The 18,552-nt window shown below is 38.4% G+C and overlaps 1 long non-coding RNA gene across 16 annotated transcripts in view; it reads right to left on the minus strand.

Annotated features, from left to right (window-relative positions):
• The window catches only part of LOC115943399 (uncharacterized), a 64,644-nt gene that overhangs the window by 18,921 nt on the left and 27,171 nt on the right, over positions 1 to 18,552 (minus strand). For 8 of the 16 annotated variants that reach the window (XR_004077983.2, XR_014147176.1, XR_014147175.1 and 5 more), the window contains 2 exons: positions 13,047 to 17,588; positions 11,948 to 12,829 (listed from right to left, as the gene is read on the minus strand). The exons of 5 other annotated variants lie outside the window; for them this stretch is intronic. This is a non-coding gene — a long non-coding RNA (uncharacterized LOC115943399). 3 more of the 16 variants (XR_004077980.2, XR_004077978.2, XR_014147171.1) reach the window with 1 other exon arrangement.

Below are 18,552 nucleotides of genomic sequence, written 5' to 3' on the forward strand. Positions count from 1 at the left end.
GCTCCCTACCTCCGATTCCCCAAGTTGGTAGGTGTTTTCTCCTAAAAGTCTCACTTGTCTTGCCCAGGAGAGCCCCCGAACAGCCTGAAGGCAAACTGTGGTGTTATGAAAGTCAACAGAGGGCGGTGTAGGAAGAGCTAGAGTAAACAGGCCCCGGTGGAAGCTCATTCTCTTGCAGAAGCAGTGACTCCTGACCCAGCCCAGCCCCTGACGGACGTGGCAGTTCTCAGAGGCCTCGACCCAACACTCCTCCTCCGCTACTTTACCAGCCCCTGCTTCACTAATTCCCCGCAGCCTCGACTCTGACACCACCACAGCACCACACAGTGTCCTCTAAGGTCACTGCATGGTCAGATGGATGGCTTTGCCAGTGTTCCCCTGCAGGGCTGTGACCTTCAACTCTATTAATCTCCCAGCTCTTGAAATTCCCTCCTGCTTACGTGAGAGTTCACTCTGAGTTCCTTTCCTCTATTTTGCTGATCTTTCTCTTCTTCTCTAGGTCCATTTCCTTTCCTAAATAGTAAACATCTTCCCAAAACCTAGAGTGTCTTTGTCCCTTTGCTTTCCTCTCTGGATAATAAACCTTCTCTCCTAGTACCAACTGTGTCCAACCCACAAGTCCATATGACCTTTCACCCATCACTGGCATCTTGTCTCCCATTAATATTCAAATGTGACAAGGATGGAGCTGACTTACTGTGATCTGTAGGATTCCAGAGTGGCTCCCTGTGATTCCTACCCCCTGGTATCCACACCTTTGGGTCATCTTCTCCCATTCAATGTGGGTAAAGCCTGTGATTTGCTTCTAGCCAGTGGAATATGGCAAGGATGAAGAAATTGAGCAGATGTAATTAAGATCCCCAATCAGATGACTTTGGGTTAATCAAAAGGGAAATTATCCTAAGTGGGCCTGACCTAATCAGGTGAGACCTTTAAAACAGGGTGTATCCCTTCCATGAAAGAAGAGAATTGAAGAAAGACATTCTTCTATTGACCTTGAAAAAACAAATGACGATGCTGTGAACTACTTAGGAAGAAGACAGCCACTAGCTGCTGAGCGGCCCTATCATCACAAGGAATTGAATTCAACTGACAATTTGAACAAGGTTGGAAGAAGACCCAAACTCCAGAGAAGAGTATCAGCTTTGGCTGACTCTTTCATTGCAGCCTGTGAGACCCTAAACAAAGGACCTAGTTAAACTGTGCCCAGATTCCCCACCCAATAGGTGTATTGTGCATCATTTTAATCCAAGGTTAGTTGTTCTGCAGCAACAGAAAACTCATAGACTTACCCTTCTAACTTATTAATGCCCTCTCAGGCTCAAAGCTTTAAAGTTATGTCACTCTTCTCCTTCATCAGATACCAAGACTTGTCATTTATTCTTGACCAATTGAATTAAACTACATTCCTCTATTTTATTCAAGCTCCTCATTTATTCAGCAAATATTTGCTGGACACCATGGTGTCTACCTCTGGATATGCAATGATGAATAAGACAGGCATGGTTCCTGCCCCTATGCAAAGTAATGTTTAGTGGATAAAGTGAACACTGAATGTGTAATTGCAAGATGCTTTGAGAGACTTCTGCAGGGATTCTAACCTAGTTTGGTTGAGGGAAGCAGGGAAGGCCTTACTACCTCAAGTCTGATTACTGTGTCAGCTTTTAGTCTGTCTCTCTGCTTCTCACTCTTCCAGGCAGTACCCCCAGTGTTACTGGCTTCACCTTTCTTCAAGATACTTTAAACCAAACGGCCTCTGTTGGAGGACTTTCAACGGCTCCCTATTACCTTCTAAAGAGAATAAGCAAATATTAAGGTTGTAGCAAATGTCAATTATCCCTTATCTAACAAGAACCCAGACAGGTTTAAAGACTTGGCCGAAGTCACAGAAGTTGTAGAAACAGGACTGAATTCCCTGAGAGCTAACCCTGAATGAAATTTTCTTTTTACACTGTTATTATTCCTTTCATATTTTAAAAATCATCCAGTCGTGAGTATGGAGCTTACAATGCTATAATCAGGTATAGTCCCTAAAGGCAAAGCACATTACCCGTTCGTGGTCTACAAGCTTGAAGATAATCTAAGATCAATATTTGGTGAGTGTGGCTAGCCTCAAAAGCCTGAGACTATAAAATGAGGGTCACTTCCCATTTATACCTAGATTACAATGACTCAGAGACCCCCACCTGTGAAAGAGGAAGCCCCACTCAGCTCCCTTTTATAGGCCATGCACCCACTACTCTAGTTTGGATTTTAATAAGACACAGCTTCCTTTTTCTCCAAAGAATTGCCCTCTTCATTTGGAAGGCTGTTCCAAACCTCTACAGCTGGTCCAAACTTTAGCCAATGACTGGCTGATAGAAAATTATGGAAGACCAACTCCCTCGCCTCAGGGACCAGTTGTGAGGTGCAATCTACTCTCCAGAGCTTTTTGTGAGGTCTAATTGAAGCTAACCTCTACCTAAGACCTCATTTTTGGGTAGCTGTCTTCCCCTTGCCCCATCATGCTTTCCTCACACCCTTCTCCTGAGAACAGTTCTCAGATGAATTACTTGAATGAGAATTTCCATCTCAGGCTCTGCTTTTTAGGGCACTTATTCTCAAACAATAAGTGTACTCAAAGCATCCCTCATTTGTTTCCATCAGCCACCAAAGGGAGACTCATCTCTGTCTACTACCCAGTCTGGCACGGCAGTCTCACGTGGGTCTACCACCTTTTCCTCTTCCGTACAGATGTCCTCATCACTGCTCAGGAACCTAGTTGAATGAACCCCACTGAGGTCTTTGCAGAAGGCTCACACTCTGAGAACAATGAGGTCCAGGCCAAGGACCTCTAATTGTCAGCCCTCAACATACCACAGCTGACCTGACTTCCATGCTAGTTGGCAGAATGGCCTCCACCTTCACTCTCTGCACATTGGGACATGTAAGCCCCACATGGGCTGGTGCCCAGAGTTGCAGGAGGTCTACTTTCTGACCTTTACTTCTCTAATCCTGAGGGGCCAAACCCATGCTATGGGCAGGTAGCAAAGATACCACCATCACTTTACAATCTTCTTGGACCTATGCCCCAAACACGTCCCTCCTGTCACAGCTGAAAAACAAAACCCTATCGTAGGCATGAGTATGTGGGGAGGGAATTGTCTATAAAAGCATCTTCTGGCACCCAGTTCAAAAAAATTTTTTTAATTTGATTTTTATTTTAAGCCTGTATCAAGGAAACCTCCTTCCTGAAGTCATTTTGGACAGAGAGCTTCCATGAATAACAGATACAACCTGTTTTAAAGAAATTCTTCCTTCATACAAGTTACAAAAATGTGCTTAAATACACACAGAAGAAACTTTCAAAGTATAATTCTTCTAGCTCTTACAAACTTTGGTTTTAAATAAGGATTCTAGAGTGAAATCCAAGGTATCTTCTACTTCACTTTCACAGAGGTTTAACATTTATGATATTTTCTCTAATACTTTATTACAAACATTTTCAAGCATACAGCAAAGTTGAAAGAATTTTACAGTAAACGTATCTATACCCATCACTTAGATTCTATCATTAACTTTTTTCTGTGCTCACTTCATAATGTATATAAACATCTATCCATTTTTCTATCCATCCATCAATCTGTGATGGCGTTTAAATAATTTTTCTAAGACATTTTATACTTTGATTTACAACAATAAAGTCTAAGTGAAAATAAATTCTACTGAATATTATCTCTTCAATAAAACTATGAGAGGTGTAATCTGTTATGGTCTTATGAGGCTATACTTGACAGAGTGGCCTAGTCAAGGAATCTTATATTATCTTAAAAAGCTCTAGTTCTGAGTGAATATTGTTTTACTTATTTTAGAAATTATTTATTTTTAAGCATACCCCCAACATGGGGCTTGAACTCACAATCCCAAGACCAAGAGTAGCATGCTCTACTGACTGAGCGAGCCAGGCGGCCAAGGGAGTGAAGATCATTTTAAAGCCATTGGTAAATCAGTCGCCATATAAATCACATGGAAAGTTGAGGAGACTGCCAGGTAAAGGTTTAAGTAATAATTTTCTAAAGCCCTAGTCTGTTCAGCCATCAATGTGGGGGAAGCTATTTATATTTAATCAGTAGGTAAATGTGTCTATTCATTAACACTTGTGTATGAAGTCAGGAACTGCACTTCATTTATAATATTAATGCACTAACGGAAACATATATTTTAACACAATGATTTCCAAAGATCTCAACACTTCTCTAACATTTACATACATATGATCTAACCACCCCAAAAGTGTTAAATTAGGAACAATATATTCCATTCTGTGATGTAATTTTTGATAGGGCTCCAAGAAAAGAGACACAGCAGTGTGGTTTAGAAAAAAGCAGATGTGCATTTTGTTTCACTCTTGTAAAAATAAAATTTGATCATCTTGGCACACCCGAAGTAGTTTTATCATTTACAAAGAATAACCATATAGTTGATTCAAAGAGAGATTTGGTTGATTTATTTTTGGCTTAAAATTACTAGTTTCTTGAGAATGCTATAGGAGGATGGAGTGGTACTGGAAACCAAACCCCTAAATAAAAAATGAGCAAGGTGACACTACAACTCAAAAGCTATAGACTACATTTACAACCAAACTTGGTGACAGAGTATCAGCTCTATAAAACCCAAAACATAAGTGGGTGGAGACAACCACAAGATCTGCCCAGTATCTGCATCTGTACGAGGGGAAGCACAGAAAAGCTATAGGATATCTGCCAGATATGAAAACAGAAGATACCAAAACTGCCTACAGGAATTCACTGAAAGCACAGCAGGCCAACTACAAAACAGCAGCTAAAAGTGGCAGGATTTTACCTACAACCACAGGGCCAAGTGCACAAGAGCATCTGAAGCGGTTAGAGTCTATGAACTTTTGGAAATGATCAGCCAGAGTTCCCTTCCAGGCCAGAGCCCTACATTGTAGCAAAAAGGCTGTTAGTGGAATCAAACTTGAGAAGGATATGGATGACAGAGACCATGGAAAGAGATGGTCCAGATACAAGTGGGAGAGGGAAACAAAACCAGGAAATTTAAGAACACAAGCCCTCATATTTTGTTAATACTTTACGAAAGCTACGTGAACCAAGCCTCCTTCTAAAAGTTAAGGAAAACTAATCTCACATAAAAAAAAGCAACATGAAAGTATTGAAGTCCCACACTAAATTATTATTTTTAAAAACAGAATAAGGAGAATAACATCCCTAAAGTCAATGAGAGCATGCCAGAAAGAGATGTCCACAAAACACACAGACTTTAATCTGCTATTTCAAAATGATCTAAAAAAAATTAAAAAGTAAGAAATCAAAGAATAGCATAAATCAAAATTAGAAAATGAGATGACAGAATTCAAGAAAGAATTAGAAATAAAAGGAGAAAAACAATTTTAGACATGAAGGCCAAACTAGGAGCATAAGAAAGAAAAAATAGGAAAAAAAAAAAGGTCTTAAGAGAAATATTTACTTTTTTTAAGTAAAAAGAGATAAAAAAAGCATTTGGAAAAAAGTGACAAATGTTAAAAACAATCAAAGATCTACTATATGAATAATAGAGGTTCTTAAAGAAAAGTAGACAAAATAAATACTAAAAACTAACTTAAAAAAATTCCTAGCGCCCGGCTAGCTCAGTCGGTAGAGCATGAGACTCTTAAAAAAATTCCTAAAATAAATATTCAAAGCTACATTTTTAAAAAAAGATTTTATTTATTTATTTGAGAGTGCGCGCGCGCGCACACCTGCACAAGCAGGAGGAGCAGCAGAGGGGGAGGGAGAAGCAGACTCCCCACTAAGCAGGGACTGTGGGGCTTGATCCCAGGACCCTGAGATCATGACCCCAGCTGGAGGGCAGCTGCCCATGAGCCACCCAGGCATCCCCTAAAGCTACATTTTAAACTCAATGGATTTTAAATAAAAACTTATTTGGGTGTCCAGCCCAAAAGGAAAAGAAAATTACTATCAGACATTCTGATAGCAGTGCTTAAAGGCAGGAGAAAATCAAGTAACATATTTAAGACACTCAAGAAAATATGAGCCAAAGATACACATTGAGCAAAACCTATCTTCAGGTACAAAGCGCACGAAGTATTAAGGTTACATGAGAACTCAAGGAATGTTGTTCCTGTGAGCACTTCTTCAGGAATCTACTAGAGAGTAAGCTTCACACAACAGATATGACTCAGAGATGTTATATAAAGACTGATAGTCAACATTAAATATATAATTACATGTAGAACTGAATACAGGTTAAAAAGTATGTAACAGGGGCGCCTGGGTGGCTCAGATGGTTGAGCGTCTGCCTTCGGCTCAGGTCATGATCTCAGGGTCCTGGGATCGAGTCCCGCATCGGGTTCCCTGCTCAGTGCAGAGCCTGCTTCTCCCTCTCCCTCTGCCACTCCCTTTGCTTGTGCTCTTCTGTCTATCTCTCTGTCAAATAAATAAATAAAATCTTTAAAAAAAAAAAAGTATGTAACAGTTACAACCTCCTAAAACTAGAGTGCAAGCATAAAAAAATGGGGATACTATATATGCCAAAAAAAATTTTTTTAACTGCTTCCAGTAATCATAATTGTTGGTGGTATTATTAGTTATATTAGTATTAGTGATATCAATGTTATTAGCATTGTTCCTCTGAGACTGTTGTGTGTGCAGTTGGCATAAAACAAAGGAATTATTATGGGATATTCTAATTCTATTATTGCTTATGTCCTTGAGAAGCAAAATTCATGACGTGGAAGAAAGGAGATACAGATATAACATAGAAGAGGGTAAGTAAAACCCTTATAGTCATGAATATGAATTACATACAGCAGTATAAAAGCAGAATCTCAAGAGATATTTTATGATTAAATAAATACATATTTCTTTTCTAGCTCCCCTGAAAAGCCTAGAAACAATGACCAATCCCCCAGACTATGGTCTTGATATACCACTTCCTACTGAAGGAAACCAGAGCTTCTTGGAAAATTGGCTGATGTCAACTGCGATATTGTGATTTATAATAAGAAATATATATTTGGTCTTTGTCCCTGTTTCTAGCACAGAGCTTCTAAAACCCTTGGAATTTCCTAAGTGGTAAGAGTAAAGGTGTCTTTTGTTATGTTAATAAGGTGACTTTTAGAATGCAGCCAGGTCACCTAGAGATGGGGCTGGTTGCCAGGGGAACCAACTCAGTGACTGGAGAGTTGAAACTTTCAATCCCACCCCTCAACCTCCAGAGAGGGGAGAGGGGCTGGAGGTTGGACTGTCAATGGCTAACAATTTAATCAATCATACTTATGAAATGAAGCCTTCAAAAGATCCAAAAGGACAAGGTTTGGAGAACTTCTGGGTCTGTGAACACATGGGAGAGTGGTGTGCTTGTAGACCATGGAAGCTCCCCACCTTTTTCTCATACCTTGTCCTATGTATCTCTCCATCTGGCTGTTGATTTGTATCCTTCAGTATCTCTAGTAGTAAATCAGTGATCTAGTAAGTAAATGGGTTTCCTGAGCTCTGTGAGCTACTCTTGCAAGTTAAGTAAACCTACAAAAATGGTCATAGGAACCTCTGATTTATAGCCAGTTGGATCAAAAGCACAGGTAACAAACTGGGCTTGCAACTGGCATCCGAAGGTGGGAGCGGCAGTCTTGTGGGATCTGCTGCTATCTCTGGGCAGATAGTGTCAGAATTGAGTTGAATTGTAGGATGCCTACCCAGTGTCCAGAGACTTGCTTGTTGGTGTGGGGAAACCCATCCCCCACTCACCTTGGAAATGGGTGATAAGAACACTCTACCAAGTCTAGGGCAAGAAATGTTTAAGATGAATCTGGTACGTCTTGTCATACCAGAGTAAGAAAGCTAACAAATCACTGGGGTCATGTCTAAAGGACTCAGGAGGCAACTTAAAGAGGCTCCTACTGCCCCAAATGGAATACTTTGAGCTTCGATAAATATAAGAATTGCAGTGGATCAAAGCCTATCAAATGTATATAAACTCAAATGCTTATAATAATCTAAGTATCTCCTCCAGGGGATGACAGGGAACCAATTCATTATCTTGAAAACTGATAAATTAAGGAAAATCATTTACCTTGCCTTTCCTATATAAACTGTTATCAAATAGTAGATAAAAAGAAGCATCTCTTAAAAAAAAAAAAATTCCAGAGAGTAAAATGAAAATGGCTAAAGTAGGATGTCACCAATTTGTAACCCCATGAAGTAACATATCTAGACAATGATGTCATTACAAAAGAGAGACAAGAAAACCAGCTGTAATCCTACTAAAGGGATCTAACCTGAATTTGATCAAGTGTCTGGACCCAATTTGCAAGAAATACATTAGAAAAAGAACATGATAAATGGCACCATGAAAAAAATCTAGACTGCCAAAAACACTACAGGTCAAAATTGCCCAGGTCCTTCAAATTGTGAGGAAGTCCAAAAATATATCAAAAAATTCAGGCAAGTGTAAACAACAGAGTCTAAAGATGCACACTTGGGTGATAACATCATAAACACAAGAGGTTACTACAAAGTCAGGAGAGTGGTTACTTTTGGAGAGAAGCATGGTGGCATGAAAGGGTTGGAGAAATACACAGTAAGGCTTCTGGGTCTATTTCTTGATATGGATAAGGATTACGGGGGTATTAATGTTACAATAATACCCTAAATGATGAGATGGAATGAGACAAGCAAATAATTAAATACACCAGCGTGGAGTTCTAGGGCTAGATTTGGAAGTCAAACAGATGATATTTACATTTATGGGGATGAATAAGGTCACTTAGAAAGTGTCTGGATTTTTAAGACCAGCAACTCCAGTACAGAGCCATGGGGAATGTCAACATTAGGACATGAAATGGAGAAACCAGAAAGTAAGATGGATAGATACTTGATAAGTGTGGTGCCAGGAAGCTCGTGACTCCTCTACATCTTCTCAGCCCTAATGTTTACTCCAGTCACTGATGCAATGACAAGTCCCAGGAAGGCTTTTTACTTTTTTTTAAAGATTTATTTTTTCAGAGACAGGGAGAGAGAGAGAGCATGGGGCGGGGCAGGGGGGGAAGGGGGCAGAGGGAGAGAGAGTCTTAAGCACTCTGTGCTGAGCAAGGAGCCAATGTGCAGCTCAATATCACAACCCTGAAATCACGCTTGAGCTGAAACCAAGAGTCGGGATGCTTAACCAACTGCACTACCCAGGTGCCCCAATGAAGGCTTCACTCAGGTGCAACCAGGCAGGTACATCCCTAGAAACCAGATACCTCCCTCTTCCTGCCTTGGAGCTTCTCTGGCCCATGGAGTGGGAACCCATTTGGCACTTGGTGAGGACTAGAAAGATAACACATGTAGGAGCCCACCCCTAAGCTAGAAGGGATGAGATCTGACAGACACATGTTTCTTCTCTTAAGCTCCAAGCAGACAGTTCTAAGGCATATTTTATAAGACTCTTCAAGGTCTTATAAATCTGAGTCTTCTGAATCAAGTACTGGCTGCATCGGTCACCCATAGCCATGGCCAACACCAGAACACAATCTTGTTGGCTTTTTCTCTTTGTCTGGGATCTATCATGTGAGCTCCCTGGAATCTTTCCCCCAAATAAACAAGTCTGCATACAAGACTTTGTCTCAGGCTCTGCTTTGGGGAGAACCAGTTTTTAAACAGAAGGTTCAGTTGTACTGAACACTGCCAAGAAGTTAAGGGTACACAGGATATGACTGATGGGATTCCTGGGAACCCTGACAAGAGCAGTTTCAGGGGAGTGACGGGGCAGAAGCTTGGTGAGGCGAGGCTGAAGACAACAGGAGATGTGGAAATGGAGACAGTAAAGTATAAATGCTTCCTTGAGGGTCCAAAACTGTGGATCCCGGACTCCTCAGCAGCATTCAACACAATTGACAATTCTCTATTTGAAATACATACCATTTACCAGTGACTGGGGAGAAGAGAAATGGGTCAGTAGCTAGAGTGATAGGTAGGGTCAGGGAAAGGCTTTTGAAAACCAGGAGACAGTAGACCATGGGGATGACGAGAATGTCCAGCAGAAAGGGAAAGAGGGGAAAACCACAAATGACAGGTAGGAGGATCTTGAGCCTAAGCATCAGGTTGGCCTTTGGTACCCTTCATTCAGGGAAGTAGAAGGAAAGACAGATTCAGAGGCAGAGAAGTTTGGTGGTTTAGATGGTGAGGAAATAATGGAATTCATGTCTGGTTGCTTCAAGTTCCTCAATGAATTATACTGTCAGGTCAAAAGCTGAAGGAGAGCAGCAAGGGGTGTAGCAACTTTGAGAAAAAACGGGGAGTGAAATGATTTTGGCAACTAAGAACACAGACATATCAGGCAAGTGATAGCTGAGCTGTACTGAGTGTCCATTTATTTGACTGGAAAGATGGCCAACTCATTTCTATCCCATTTTGAGGGTAGTGGGCCCAGGGCTATACCCTGGTACTGTTTATTCCTTAAAACTTTTTTTTTTTTTACCAATGTGTTGGAGTTGGAAATAAGATTACAAGGAAGAAGACCAAGTTAGAGATCTGGCTTCTCAAAACAAAAGTAAGGTGGTAGGTAAGGGATGGTGGCCAATGGAAGTGAAGGCCAGTGGAAGGACGACAGCTCAAAGGAACGTGGTCCAGGGGGAACATTAATTTGGGTCACACAGTTGGCTCAATGTTGCCAATGTCTACCAAAAAACTTTTGCTGCCAATGCACAGATGATTTTTCAGAAACAGTACACTTTAGAATACATATTTTCTTCCAAACTACATTATACAGAATGATCCTGCTTCCCCTATTTTCCCCTCAGAAAAATAAAAGTTGTATCAATTTATTACAGAGGTGGAGGTGAGACTTATTAAATAACTGCAGGCTTCCCAAACCATGAGCCCAAATAGGGACGTTACTAAGTACCATGCTGAGCAGTGACATCATTGTTTCCCTAGTTACCCAATGTGGAGGCAGAAATGAATAAGCTAGATATAAATGCAATATCTAATAGGGTGGGAGTGTTAGAACTTTTTATGGCCATGAGGTTGGTTAGCCTTGTAACTCAAAATGTGGTCACTTAAAACATGTAACCAAAAAATGTCATGGGGCTTGTCAACTCATTGCTTATGGCACTGGCAAAATATGTTCTATATTCATTTACTTTGGCGGAAGCTAAATGAGCTGGTTCTTTGGCTATACCTAAAATCCTGACTTAGGGCTTTGTGGCTATATCAACACAAAAACATACAGATACTTTGTATTTTACACAGAGCTAGTAGATAATAAATATCTAGTAAATATCACAAGATTTAAAAATATGTATGTGCTTGGGACGCCTGGGTGGCTTCGTTGGTTAAGCATTTGCCTTTGGCTCAGGTCATGATCCCAGGGTCACGGGATCATCCTGCTCCTTGCTCAGTGGGGAACCTGCTTCTCCCTTTCCCTCTGCCCTTCCCCCTGCTCGTGCTCTCTCTCTCTGACAAATAAATAAAATTAAAAAAAAATATGTGCTTATTTATATAATACACATGATTCACTCCTTTTCCTTAAATGATACCTACTCACATAGACATTGAAAAGCAGAAACAATCCCCTTACTATTGCGATATGAAACTCAATGTCACTTTTGTGTTTATCATACTATCTAACAATTAAATAGTCCTTTTTTTTTTTTTTTTTAGGTGATGTCTTTGACAATCAATCACCTTAATTCTTTTTTGGAGCAACCCTAACAGGTAAGCTAAAATGATTATTCCCATTTTAGAGTTGGCAAAACTTAAGTATAGAAAGGTTGAAGTTCTGTGCAAACTCAATTTGTACTGCTTGTTATAATCACTTTTGTTTCAAATTGGACGTAGGATCAGTGACCAAAGAAGGCTTCTGAATTGTGCTGCTCCTCATCCTCAGGTCTAGGATCTGGAGAGCTGTATTTCAGTGCCAAGCTTGATACATAGTAACTAGAAGACAAAACACACAGTCTATGACTAACAGACAACAGAACCAAAAATTCAGCCTAGGCAACTAATAAACATGCCTGAACAAAAATACATTTCCATCAGAAGTGTAGAACAGGATTTTTAATTTTTTTTTTTGCAGTTTTGCAGAAATCCTCATTTTTCACAGTGTTTAATAATGTCACATCATTTGGACAATAATTTTTCTAGTTTTTGGTTTATCAAATAATATGTTTTCAATTATTTTTATGGAGCTTTTCCTTTTAATCAAGATAATAGCTAAGCTGTCTTTTCAGCTCGTGATTTCCAAATAAAAGTTTAACTTATTTTCAGAATTTTGGGGCTATGCACATATAGCCATCAACCTAATAAAAATTCTTGCAGATGAACAGCACATACTTTTAAAGGTTTTATTTTTCTTTCTCTCTCCTTCTTTCTCCTCTTTCAAAATTAAAAGCAGGCACAGCATGCCTTTACCATGTGGAAAAGGGCAAAGGAATTGGGTAAAAGCCAACTGTTTGAAATAATAAATCAACTGATATTGTAAGTTTTAGTCAAAATATCTTCAAGTATTCCATTATTTTCTACTATATGTTTCTTATATTTTTAATTAGCTCTGATAACTTTTTTTAAATTTGAATTTTACCAAAGTTACAGATTTTATTAACAGTTTAAAGGGTCAAACAGCTCTAAAAACCATGTTATAAATATCAACTTGATTTCTTACTCCCAACTCACCACTACACCTCTAGTCAACCATTTTGAACTCTTGCAGCAGATTATTATTTACTTTCTCAGTTCCAAATAATATGATCATTTTGTGACTTTTTAATTTACGCATTATGTATTTATTTCCCAACACAGAAGATGAAGATTTAGCTATCTTTTATTTCCTGCTCCTCCACACAAATACACTTCTTTTTTTTTTTTTTTAAAGATTTTATTTATTTATTTGAGAGAGAGAGAATGAGAGACAGAGAGCATGAGAGGGAGGAGGGTTAGAGGGAGAAGCAGACTCCCTGCCGAGCAGGGAGCCCGATGCGGGACTCGATCCAGGGACTCCAGGATGATGGCCTGAGCCGAAGGCAGTCGCTCAACCAACTGAGCCACCCAGGCGCCCCCACAAATACACTTCTTTAAAAAAAAGATTTTATTTATTTATCTTAAAGACAGAGAGATGGAGAGCACGAGCAGAGGGAGGGGCAGAGGGAGAAGAAAATCTCAAGCAGACACCATGCTGGGTGCAGAGCCCAATGCGGGCCTCAATCCCACAACCCTGAGATCATGACCTGAGCCAAAATCAAGAGTCAGACACTCAACTGACTGAGCCACCCAGGCCTCAAATATACGCTTTTAATCCCCAAGTTTAGCCCATCATAATTTCAGTTAGATCACTATTCAGTACTTAAATTACCCTCATCTGTGCCACACTAATATACTATATTTCCTTTCCTACATAATTTTCTTCTTTTTTTTTATTAAACATGAGGTAAACAGAATAAGATTAATGGTAATTCATGACACATGCTTCATTGGGCTATGCATGGCCCTTTTTTATTTATTCAATTAGCTGTTCTTAATAATGTGACTAGCTCCCTTGAACTGACACTTGAAACAAAAGCTAGAGGCATGAGAAGAACCTATATCTAACAATGTTCTCCTCATCTACAACCAATCCATCTTTCAGTATCCCCTTATCTGAATGAACCATAGTCCTAAATTTTGTGTTGGTCTTTTCCTTATTTTCATTTTTATATAACTTTGTTGCATCTACATGTATTCCTACATATAGGAATACATAGAGATAATAGATAAAAGCATCTTTTGGGAGTTCATTTTAGAGGTAAACTTTGTAATTTGGACCAATCCTTTCACTAAACAAGTTGAAAAGCTAGAGAAAAAAAAATACATATATGTTTAATCTGCTTGTAATTATCAGAGAGATAACACAATAGTAAAGAACTGTGAGTTCACGATCAGGGAGAAGAAACCCTGAGAGGTGAGGCAGAAATTTGGGGCTACCTTCCCCTTAGTCATCTGCTGTTTTGGACGAGGTGATGACAAAGCTGCTGGTAAACTCATAAGGCCAACAAGACAAAATTGGAGTTCCATGTTCACCAAGGAGGAGGATGTAACTCCCAGGTTTTAGATTGAGATCATTAAAACCTAAACCCTAGGGGTAAAGAGAGGACTGGAAATATATTAGCCCTTACAAAGATAGAAGCTCAGTTGAAATTTTCTCAATCTTTTAAGGGATTAAGGTGGTCTAATATTGCTGATGCCTTTATAAGTCTTTTGGAAACAAATTCAAATCTTCACTGGAGTAAGATGGCCTCATCTTAGACCTCAAAGTATCTGTACAAGTTTTCATTTAAAATGCCTGGCATTCAAAGATATCCAAGTATATGACAACATAAAAAACCAAGAAAAACAACAGAGAGGATCAATATAAGGGAGTTACCACACATAGACTTTAAAATAATTATGCTTAATATGTTCAAAGAAATAAAGGAAGACGGAGAACTCTGGTAAACAAATAAAGCTATCAGAAAGAACAAAAAAATTCTAAAACTTAAAAGCAATAATTTTATTAAGATCCCAGTGAACAGATCTAAAAACAGATTAAACAAAGCTGAAAAGAGAATTAGTGAATTGGAAGACAACTCAGATAAAAACATCCTAAATGAAACAAGAAAAAAAAAATGAATACTTTGTTCTGCTTTTTCTTGTAGATTTCTTTCTGTAAGGAATCTAGAGAACACAAAGGGGGAGAAGGAAAATTGGACAGCAGTGATATTTGAATAGATAATTTTTACATTTTTCTAAAAATCAAATATACCAAGCCTCTACTCCCCTCCCATACACACACCTAGACATGTCATAGTATAACTACTAAACACCAGGAACAAAGAGCAAGAAAAAAATGAAAAAAAATGTCTTTAAAGGAATATCCAATTCCAGGAGGCTGGAAGACAATGAAACAATACTTTTAAAGTGCAAAAAGAAAATAAATCCCAACCTAGAATTTTATTCCCAGAAAATGTAATGATCAAAAAAGTAAGTAAAATAAATATATTTTCAGACAAAAACTAAGAGAATTTAAGTATGTTCATCAAGCAGAAAGAAAATTATTTCAGGGAAATTAGGAAATGTAAAGAGGCACGAAGAGCGAAAAACCAGATAAATATGTAAGTAAACCAAATCAATACTGACTGCAGAAAACAACAGTAATAATGTTTTGTGAGATTAAAAAATGAAAATTAGAATATATGACAACAATGGTAAATAAGTAGGAAGGGTGATAAATAAGTGATAAATTGAAAGTCTTTGAATTTTCTAGGAAAACATGACTACTACTTTGTGAAGGATACAAGGTATAATCTCTAGGATAACCACAAGAAGAAAAGTAAAAGAATACATGACTAATAAGTAAAGAGGAAGAGGATTTTGAAAAAAATTTTAAAATTTTATATAAAGTACATTGTGATGTATATATTTGAAAATTACTTTTTTCACTTACGATGAAATATTTTTATAAATTTTTTTAAAGATCTTTTATTTTTTATTTTTAAGTAATCTCTACACCCAAGATGGGGCTCAAACTCACAACCCTGAAATCAAGAGTCACATGCTCTACTGATTGAACCAGCCAGGTGCCCCATTACTTTTTTCACTTATTATGAAATCTTAGGATAAAGTTTCATTCATACATTTATTTGTTTTGATTGCTGTAAACTGTCATCCACTCTCTCACCGACAGGCAGGTTTTTGGGTCGTTTCCAGGCTTTTGCTGAACAGTGGTGTGATGAAACTTCTTGTGCATTTCTCTTACTATATATATTTTAACTTTCTTTTTCCACCAAACAAAGAAGATTGCTGGGTCACAAGTGTGTTTTTTTCTCCCCCAACTTTGGAATGTAATGCCAAAGCATTTTTATTTTTTTAATCTCACCAGCAACACATACAAGATTTTATGAGTCTACATCTTATCCAACATTTGGTATTATCAGTCTTTGGAATTTTTGCCAACGAAATGGCTGTATCATTGTGATCTTTATTTGCATTTTCTTGCTCACCACGAATGCTGACCATCTCTTTGCATTTATTGGGCATATGTAATTTCCTCTTCTGTTAAATACTTCTTCAGATTTCCTGGCTACATTTATTGGGTTGTTTGTGGTCTTTTTATTAATTTTTAGGAATTCATTATATATTCTTGGTATTATTTGTCACTTATGTATATTATGAATATCTTAAGATTCTATTTTTTTCACTTGCTTTTGATCAGTACAAATTCTTAATTTTAATAAGCCCTGAACAACTTTTTAGTTCTCTCTTAATTTAACAATGGTCTTTTTATAGATTTGCTTACTTCTTGATGGGCTTGTTGCTAATTTAATCCAAATCCTTCCCAAAGTGTCCAGCTTTTCTCTTGAGATTTTCAAATTAGGTAATCCAACAATTTCAACTTCCTGAAGAATTCCTTCCTGGAAACTTGTGACATGTTCCATCCTGGACATGTTGCTTTCTAGGCACAGCTGTCACCTTGAGGTCTCCAATCAATCCATCCTACAGACTCTCCTTTTCTCTGTTTCTTGGATCCTAGGTCTTACTCTTTCTCACTTCACTTCCTTGTTTTGGTGGAACATATCCCCCTGTAGCTTCCTGAGAAGGGGTGCAAGGGAGATAGATTTTTAGAGATCTTCATTCTGCCCTCACACTTTTGGATGGGAATGGAACTGAAATTGGAAATGATTTCCCTCCAGAAGTTTGAAGGCTCTGTTCCATTGTCTTACAGCTTCTACTGTTATATTTGGAGGAGCTGGTGCCATTCTGATTCTTGATTCTGGTATGAAACCTCCCTTCCCCACCCCTCTGGAGATTGTAGGATTTTCTCTTTTTCCCCAGTGATTTGAAATGCCATGATAGGATACAATGTGGGTCTATTTTAGACCGCTGTGCTGGGCAAGCATGCCCAGTTTTAAGAAATTTTCTCGAATTACTTTCTATAATTTCCTGCCCTCCATTTTCTCTGTGTCCTCTTTCTGGAAACCCTATTTTTTAGGTATTGAAACTTTTGGATTGGTTGTCTTATTTTCTTATTTTTTCTCTCCTACTTTCTGTATCTTTGTCTTTTTATTGTACTTTCTGACATAAATCTTAAATTCTATCTTCTGTATTGATCCTTTAGTTCATCTAAACTTCCTTCATATCTGCTATCTTCATTTCCAAATGCTTGTTTCTTTGTACTCTGATTTTTTTTTTAAACATAACAACTTGTTCTTCTTTTATGAATGTAACAACTTCTCTTATTTTCTCAACATTTCACACACTCACAGCAAAGGTTTTCCTTGTTCTTTGGGTATTCCCTGGCTGTTTGCTCAAACCAAAAGCTGTCCACCAGAAAGCAGATTAGTAACTCTGTGCATGTATGTGTAGCTTGTTTACTGTAGTCTTCATTACAGGGCAATCGAGCTGGGCCTATTCCTTGGGAGATTCTTAATGTCAAGATCTTAGTTCTATTCCTTGGGGACTTCCTGATGTCAGGATCTTAGTTCTTTTCTCTCCCCCAGAGAAGATTTCTATTTTTCTGCCAGCTGCATGTTGGTTGACAGCCAGCAGTCTGGGAGCTGAGAAGGTCAGGGGAAGTTGCTGTGCAAAGTGGGAAAGGAATAAAAGAATAATTGCTTCATTAACACACTGTCAGAGAAGCCTTAACTCCATATTCACCCTTGCTTTCCAGAGATACCTGTGTCTTAGGGGATTTTACAATGTAAATTAGGTTTCTGTTCAGCTTTGCTTATTGCAAGTTTAGGATTGCTTTCTCTAGTCCACTAAGTCAATAACCATATGCTTTCCAGCCTACAGAATTTTGAGACTGTTGTCTTCCTTCCTGTTTTCTCCGTTATTTTAGGTTTGTGCCTTTAACTGGAAATTCAACTCAAGCTTTTTAAAGGATTGTCAGATCAATCCAACAAGCATATACTGAGCACCTATCATGTGCCAAGTTCACAGATTCATCACAACATTAATGGATCTGTGAGCTTAGGGCTGTTATTAAATGCTGAACTGGAATGATAGATGCTTGTCAAGTCTTTATTGTTCTTGCAACCACTGGGCTACTTTCTCCAGCTCTGATGTCTTTTGTTTATTCTTTTATCTCTAGGGTACCATTAATTCTTTTTCTCATCTTCTATTGACTGGAAACATCTTTTCTCATCTGAAATTTCCTTTTAGATTTAAGCACATAACCTATTTCTGAGTCTGTGTCTTCTTTCTAAATAAAAATGTCTCCTTTACCAATCCAGAATAAATAGAGAGGATTTTAAACTCTGTCTAGTAAGAAAAATTACTTCTAATTTGTATTTAAGCTAAAAACACATCATCCTCCTCACTCTCACTGGGCAGTATCATGACTCTTTCTATGCCACAGACCTGGCAATAGTGATTCAGACTATTATAGTTAATCACTTTACACATTAAAATGGATTATTATTTACAGTGGTTCACTACTACTAGGAATTTCCGTATGTGTTGGCATAGCAGCTAAATTCCAACTCTACCGGTTATTAGCTACATGACTTTGTGTGAATCTTTTGTGTGTGTGCTTCATTTC

The sequence above is a fragment of the Leptonychotes weddellii genome, chromosome 7 (assembly GCF_054177405.1).
Source record: "Leptonychotes weddellii isolate Sample4059 chromosome 7, ASM5417740v2, whole genome shotgun sequence".
In the NCBI taxonomy this organism is placed as follows: domain Eukaryota; kingdom Metazoa; phylum Chordata; class Mammalia; order Carnivora; family Phocidae; genus Leptonychotes; species Leptonychotes weddellii.